This window comes from Benincasa hispida, chromosome 6 (assembly GCF_009727055.1).
Source record: "Benincasa hispida cultivar B227 chromosome 6, ASM972705v1, whole genome shotgun sequence".
Taxonomy (NCBI): Eukaryota; Viridiplantae; Streptophyta; class Magnoliopsida; order Cucurbitales; family Cucurbitaceae; genus Benincasa; species Benincasa hispida.
Window position 1 is genome coordinate 21,268,700 of NC_052354.1, and position 8,490 is coordinate 21,277,189.

Sequence of the window (8,490 nt, forward strand, 5' to 3'; positions counted from 1 at the left end):
TTTGTCTCCATCTTCAAACTTTTAAAAGTTCATACCAATTTCATTTCAATTTGAGTTTCACAACTCAATCTACGGCCCGAGGATAGTAGAGAAGACTTTGGTGGTGGTCTACTGCTAAGATTGAAGAAGAAATCAGAGAAGATCAAGTAATTTAGTGGAATCTACAAATGTTGTATTCTATAAACCATATTTATGTTTTTTCATGAATGCATGCTTTTTCTTTTAAAATTGATGTAATTAGAGTGCTTAGATCTTTAATACTTTTCGTTTGTTGAATGTCAACTCCATCACTAGTATTTCAAATGGTTGGACATTGTACAAGGTATTATTATTTAATGCAATGTTGGGTGCTTTAATGCAGATGGTTTCTTGGCATCATATAGAGAAGGAATTTGGGTTGCTGAAGGGAATATGGATCACTCTCTGAGGCAAACCATACTACTCGGTACAAATCCAATATAAGACCATCACGACGTGTTGCATGATTTAGAGCCCTATAAACATCAAGATAAGTGACAGAGAATCGTCAGAAGCTTTGAATGAGATAGACTTAGAGATGTTTATGGGAGAGGGCAGAGGATGGATTCCTCTTCCACATCCTCATTCCTCATTTCATTCTCAATCCCTGCGATGTTCCTCATTTTGTGGGCATTGGGGTTGAGACTCCATTGGGAATTCGTGGGATCAAATTTCCCTCCGAGTTTTTACTTCTTTTTATCCTTTTTTAAAACAAGAAATCAATTAACTTAAATAACTAAAATGAAAAAGTTTTAATTAAATAGTTAAATTTCTCACTATTTTTTATGTTATTAATTATATATGGACAATTTGAATTTAAAAGAAATTACTCAAATTTCTGAGTGGAATAAAATAATTACCTAACAAATTATTTATATATATAATTTAAATATAAATTTTCAATCCAAACATATTTATTATCTTGGTCATTAAATAATAAAATTTGAAATTTAAATATAAATGTATTCAATAATAATATTGACATTATTATAATAAATTAAAGGGGCCAACTTGAGGAATGAGAAAGTTTAAAGTTGTAGTAGTAAAAATAGTAAAAAGTTTGTAAATTAGAAAAATGGAAAATTTTGATTATTAATTAATTAATTAATTAATTAATAATTATACAAGGACAAAACTACCCCAATTCCAAAAAATATGTCTCCTAAGACTCAAACATTAAAAAAAAATTACGTTATATTTAAAAATCGGACAAATCTACATTCTTTCCTAAAATATAAAGTTGTATTGAATTGAATGATAAAGAGAGAGTTGAAGATATTTAAATAAGATTTAAATATCGAAACTATGAATAAGAATTCGTCCGGGATTAGTGTGTTGGATTTAACATTTGAATATTAAATTAAATTAATTAAATTATTTAACGAACTATTTAATATTAATTTGATTTCATATTAATTATTTGAATTAAATGAAAATTTTCAAGGTTGATCAAAGTCAAATGTTGAATTCACCAAGCTTTGAAGGTCAAATGTCAAAAGTTGACTTCACTAAGAGGAAATTTCAAAACCAGTTTTGAATTAATTTTGAATTAAATTAAAATTTGACTAAAGTCAAATGTTGACTTCAAAATGGTCAAAAGTGGAAATGTTGACTTCACTTAGTGGAAATATCCAAGAATGATTTTTAGTGGAAAAATTCAACTTTTAGTGAATTAGTGAGTAATTCATTTGGCAACTTGTTGATTCTACAAAATGCCACTTATCCCACTAAACTGAGTGCATTTTGAAATGTCAAAAGTTGGTTAACTCAATTTTGCATGAATTGCATGTAATTGCTCTATAAATAATATGATGTTTGATAAAGATTAAACTTCTTGGCCATTTTGGTGATTTTCAAGTTAGTTGAAAAACAAATTCTTTTTGGCTACTTAGAGATTCTAAAAGAGTTAGAATTGAAGTCCTCAATTATATCTCAATTTCTATTCTAAATTCATCCCTAATTTAATCACTCACCAGATCCCACCATCCCGTTCTAAGGTGGGAGAATTGTTCAGAAGACCCTCGTGGTGGTTCATAGTTAGTTCGTGAGAAGATTGGAGCGGAATGGTGGTCAATTTGGAGCTACAAAGTAACTCAAACTCTAATTTCAAAGTTATTTGCATGCATGTTTTATCTTTAAAATTAATGAAATTTAGAGTGCTTAAGATCCAAATTGTTTCCGCATGCACGCTGTTTATTCTTACAATTATAAAGAGAGATTAACTATTTCTTGGTTCACTCTTATACAAACTCTTTGTATAAGATACCCCACTCGCATGTCTCCACAGGAATGATTTGGTTCAAATCATTTGTAAGGATTACAAAGTGGGTCGCAACCATAGTGTTACCAGGATAAGGTACTCAACCTTATCCATATACTAAAGACCATTTAGATTATTATTTAAACATGATCCACCTGTATGTCGACCATATACTATTCAAGTTACATGAAATAATCTTGGATCTTAGTTTATTAGATTGAGTTGTATTGAAATAAAATAAAGTTTTATTAAATAAATCATTTGTTTATATGTTACAAACCACTGGATTTAGGACATAAACTCAAACAATAATAGGGTGAGCATAGATAATGTATCTTTAGAGATTCCGTTTCTTGTTTTGATAGTTTCATGAATTTGGTTATGTCTACTGGGTTTGTATTGGTGCAAAACTAGTACTATTTTAACAAATTTAGTCTTTCTTATTTAGTTTCGATTGAAAATCCCTTTGGTAATCACCACTTGGCCTACCAATAATAAAAATCAGTGGGTTACTAAACCAACCAATTTTTCATCTCATTAACTCGCCCTAATTTCAACTACTTTCTCGTGCATTTTCTAACTCCTATCATTACTCAGGTCTGCTGTTTCTCTCTCACGCATCTCTTCACATTATTTCTCTCACCTTTTCTATTCTCTCTCACTTTCTGGTTCATCCTCTATGGTTTATTTTCCTCAAATATCTTCTTTTATCTGATTTTTTCCCTCATATTTCCTCTTTTCCTTCGCTCATTTGGGTGTTTAGTTACGTTTTTTTTTTTGTTGTTGTTCATTTTTTCATTTAGATCTACATTTAAAAGAAATTTGTGTTTGAATTCGCCTTCTATATTTGTTATACGTTCATTGCATGTTTGTTTCTTTTTTTTTTTTTTTTTTTTTCTAGAAATCGCATGGTATATGTTTAGACTATGTGTTTTCCAGGTTTGTTTTTCCTATTTTTGATTGTGTTAGGGTTTTTTCCATTTGTTTTATTTTGTTTCGATTTGTTAAATATGATTTGTGTTTTTTTGTTCTTTTCTAACATATTTTTTGAGATGTAAATAATATTAACATGTCTAGGGATGTAAATAAAATTATTATGAAATTGAGTGTTCAAATTGTTTGGTGATTGGTGTTTAGAAATGGGAAAAAAATATGTTATGTAGTTGAATACTGTTCAAAACTTTTTTCCAAAATTGTGTTTAGTGTATGTTTACTTTGAAGGAATTTATTATGTTTTAACAATGAAAAAAAATTAAGAATTTTTTAGTGATACAAATTTTAGAAAAATAAATGTACATTTGAAAATTAAAAAAAAAAAAGGAAAAAAATCGATACAAAATCATTTTTGTTTAGAAAAGTTGCACCACATACCCCAACTCAACTCAACTCAATCATGCACCCCGAACACATACTTTCTGACTCAACTCAATTCAACTCAACTCGGGACTATTTTAGTATAAAATGAACATTTAAAGAAAACAAATAACATAAACTCGAGGGATTTAACATTAAGAACATAGTTCTTTTCAAGACTTATAAGAACCCAACAAAGTCTCATCTATGCCACATAATCATAACATAACATCTAAAATACATTATACAAAATATTCTTTATGCTAAAAAAGATGCTATTACCTTGACGAGAGTCTTACAATTTAGTTTAAACATGTTCAAACAATCTAGAACTACAAAAAAAGAGTTGAAGACTTAATTAAAAATCTTGAACTACAAGCAAACTTAATTAAAAGTAAAAACTTTATAAATCAAAATATAACAGACAATAAACATCAATATTGCTCAGAACATTGATGTTAAAACTTACTTCCAAAAAGTAGGAATACTCACACATGGGTCTATTGGAAAGAACATAATCAAATAAATTAGATGTTGTATAAAAAAATTTAAAGCTTTTTCTCTATTTGTGTTGCTTCCTAGAACTCAAGTTTAAAACAATCCCAACTCACAACAGTTTTACTACTTAAAACTTAAAGCTACCAAAGTAAATCAATATCAACTATTGAAAAAAATTCTAACTTAAAATAAATTAATGTCAACCAACATTTTGAATGACATTTTCATCATTAGGAAAATACCTCAAGTCTACGAAAATAAATCAATTCAAATAAACATTTAACTCTAAGTTATAAGATATACCTCTTAGAAAAAAAAAAAAAAAAAAGGAAAAAAAATGAAAAGAAGAAAAATACTCCAACTTAAATTTTTTTTTCTTCAACCTACTCCTTTCATATAACATTGCTCTTAATATATAAACATAATAGATCAGGAGTAAACATGTACCCTGAAATATAATCACAAAATAGAAAAGTTAGAACATAACAAAGAATATGATTCTATAACTCATACTATTATCATAATTCATATCACATAGAAAAAAAGTGAAACGTATAAGATTTTCAAGATAGATCTTCTACATAAAATAATTGTAGTTAAGAGATATACCTCACATGAGGTTTATTGAGTCATCAATAACTTTTAATGGAACAATGAGAAAACTACTAGTTCAATATATATATATATATATATTTGTTACATAACATGCAAAAAAAAGTCTTACAAAAATGGAAAATTATTCAACTACGAAATAGAATATCAACAAGAACTAGAGCGTTTGCTACATTTTTGGCTAAAACCTATAAATAATTGTGTATACTTCAAAGAAAATCAAAACCTCAAATTGTATTTAATGTTCTAAAAAATGCACAAATGTCATTTTAACAATGAAAAACACATAAAAATCTTAAAAAGTGTATAAACATCATTTAAATAAATTATATTAGTCCATTATTATACAAAAGAGAACATATTTTTGCAAATGAAGGTTCAAATTATTCACTCAAACTCACAATTACGATGAAATATGGTAAGAAATATGAGAGTAAAGCATGATGCTCGACCATAGCGTTAAGAACTTGAGCTTCGATGTTGAATCCCTCAACATAAATAAGTCTATCAAAACAATGTAATAGTTTAACATGAGGCATTAGATAACAATGAAAGATATCATGAAATGATGCTGGAAAAGGGCATGAGAAAAAGTCCTACAACCAAAAAAAAAAGAGAAATAACAAGTCATTCTATGACATGCAAAGCGTAAGAGATCATACATCTGCCACGTTAGATTATTGCTCAACACATCAGCAAATAGTTTCAAATGCACAAAATGGTACTTTCAACCATAGTACTTCAAATTAATTCGAGACCTCCAAAACTGCTTGAAGTCTTAAAACTTATTAATAAGAACTTGTTAGTAACTCAAAATTACAAATTAATTTTTGAATTGGTCTAGTCAATTCCTAGTTTCTAGGAAATACTTGAAGTTATTTTTAGTTGTAGTCAAGTCTAGGTTCCTATCCTTGTGGAGTTAGTGGGATTAGTTGCTAACATTGTGGAATCTATTTTTAGATTCAAGATATGTATTTATATGGAGTTTTCTAGAATGAAATACACACTTCCCATTTTTCTCATTTCCCTCTCATTAATTAGAACAATGTGGTATCAGAACCCTCAATTCTTAAGGGATCTGTGAGTGAGAATCAATGAAATATCTCCAAGAGAAACTGAGTGATACACCTGTGAGAGTTGTTAGAGATAAAATTGGGATCAAACAATCTTTCTTCATTGGCTCCAGCTGTGTTTGATAGTGAAAACAACCAGGCATGGGCTATCAGAATGCAAGCTTACATGGAGAGTTGTGATTATTGGGAAGCAATTGAGTAAGACTATGAGATTGCTCCACTTCCTGATAACCCAACAATACATCAGATCAAGACTCACAAGGAGAGGGTCACCAGGAAGGAAAAAGCTTGAGCTTGCCTATATGCAGCTGTGTCTCCCGCCATATTCAAAAAAATTATGGCCTTGAAGTCGACAAAGGAAATCTGGGAGTTCCTCAAAAGTGAGTATGAAGGTGATGAGAGGATTAAAGGCATGAAAGTGTTGAACTTGGTGCAAGAATTTGAGAGAATGCAAATGAAGGATTCTGAATCTATTAAAGAGTACTCAGATAAGTTGATTGGGATTGCTAATAAGGAAAGAGCATTAGGAACCAATTTATCTGGCAATAGATTGATTCAGAAGATTCTAATTTAGATACCTTAGAGATATGAAGCAACCATTGCTTCCTTAGAAAATACTAAATACCTCTCAAAACTCAAGGTGATAGAAGTGGTTAGTGCTTTGCAAGCACAAGAACAGAGGAGGTTGATAAGACAAGAAGGAAGCATTGAAGGGGCATTGAAAGTTAGAGTGCAGGAGGGAGAAGGTGGAAGAGAGAAGAAGGGAAGTGACAATAGTAGCTCAAAGTCTGCTGCAAAAGATGCTGGTAGTACATGCAAGCACTGTTGGAAGTAGAATCATCCACATTTCAGATGTTGGAGAAGGCCAGATGTGAAGTGTAGAAGATGTCATTTATTGGGGCACATTCAACGATTCTGTAAGGAAGCAAAAACTCAACAGTAAGGAGGAGTAATGTTTTAGTACAATAAGAAGAACATCAACTCTTTGTGGTTACTTGTTTCTCATCAGTCACTAAATGTGATGGTTAGTTGGTTGATAGTGGGTGTACCAACCACATGACAAGTGACAAAGAGTTGTTCAAGGACCTTGACAAGTCATTCAAATCAAGGGTGAAGATAGAAAACGGTGAGTATCTAGAAGTAAATGGGAAGGGCACAATGTCAATAGAGAGCTATACTGGAACCAAGTTGATTACTGAAGTGTTGTTTGTCCCTAAAATTGATCAAAACTTGTTAAGCATTGGTCAATTAGTAGAGAAGGGATTCAAAGTGTTGTTTGAAGAAGAAAAGTGCCTCATTTCTTATTCCAATGGGAATGAGTTGTTCAAAATAAAGATTCAGCACAAGAGCTTCTCGTTAGATCCACTTGAGAAGGAGCAGATAGCTTTCAAGTGTCAAGTAAATGACACTGAGTTATGGCACAAAAGAGGTTGGGGAATTTTCATCAAAAAGGGTATGCACAAGTCTGGGAAATTGATTTTTCTGAGACTTTTGCACCAGTTACAAGAATTGATACAATTAGGTTGCTACTGGCTGTTTCAGCCCAACATGGATGAAGGTGTATCAGCTAGATGTGAAGTCAGCATTCCTAAATGGAGTGTTAGAAGAAGAGATCTATGTTGAGCAACCAGACGGATTCATCATACCAGGACAAGAGCAAAAGGTTTATTTGTTGAAGAAGGCTCTTTATTGTTTGAAGCAAGCTCCTAGGGCATGGTACAACAAGATAGATGATCACTTGCTGAATCTGGGTTTTGTATGAGTCGTTTTCAAGCTCTTAGGAGCAAGTTAGGTATTTTCCGTATTTGAGTTAGGAGGAGAATGTTAGTAACTCAAAACTGCAAATTAGTTTTTGAGTTGGTCTAGTCAATTCCTAGTTTCTAGGAAATAGTTGAAGTTATTTTTAGTTGTAGTCAAGCCTAAGTTCCTATCCTTGTGGAGTTAGTGGGATTACTTGCTAACATTGTAGAATCTATTTTTAGATTCAAGATATGTATTTATATGGAGTTTTCTAGAATGAAATACACACTTCCCATTTTTCTCATTTCTCTCTCATTAGTTAGAACAACAGAACTAAAGTTATGACTCAACGTACATAATCATCATCCCTCATTAAATTTCCAAATGAGTTAAATTTGAAAATACTATTCACACATTATGAAGACAAGCAACAAAAACTCCAATTAACACCATTTAAGCTCAACTTATGTAGCAAAAAAACAATAATTAAGAGAGAACATTTGTGGGTAAACTTACTTTGGGAGTTTTTTGGGGGAAACTCCTTTGGATTTCTTACAAAATCAGAAGGGAAAAAAAAATCAAGTATGAGGGCTCGAAAATAATTGGCAACTGAAGCAAGAAAGACATATCCTACAAATCTGGGAGGCTTAACGATACAGTGGCCTTTGATCCAATACTCCAAAATCCTAATGATTATAACTGTTAGTGAAAATTTTATTTTTAAATGAGAAAAAAAAGACATTTTGAAAATATCACATTTCTAAGTTTAACAAGTTGAACCTCCTTTATAAGCACCCACCTTGAGTTGTGGGTTTGGATCCCAAGGGTTACCCATGTTTTAGAGAGGGTGAGGAGATAAACAAAAGTGGGTATGGTGGATATCCCACAAACGCGTCGCCGTCCGTTCGGGCAAGGCATGACGTGTAGAATTATTTT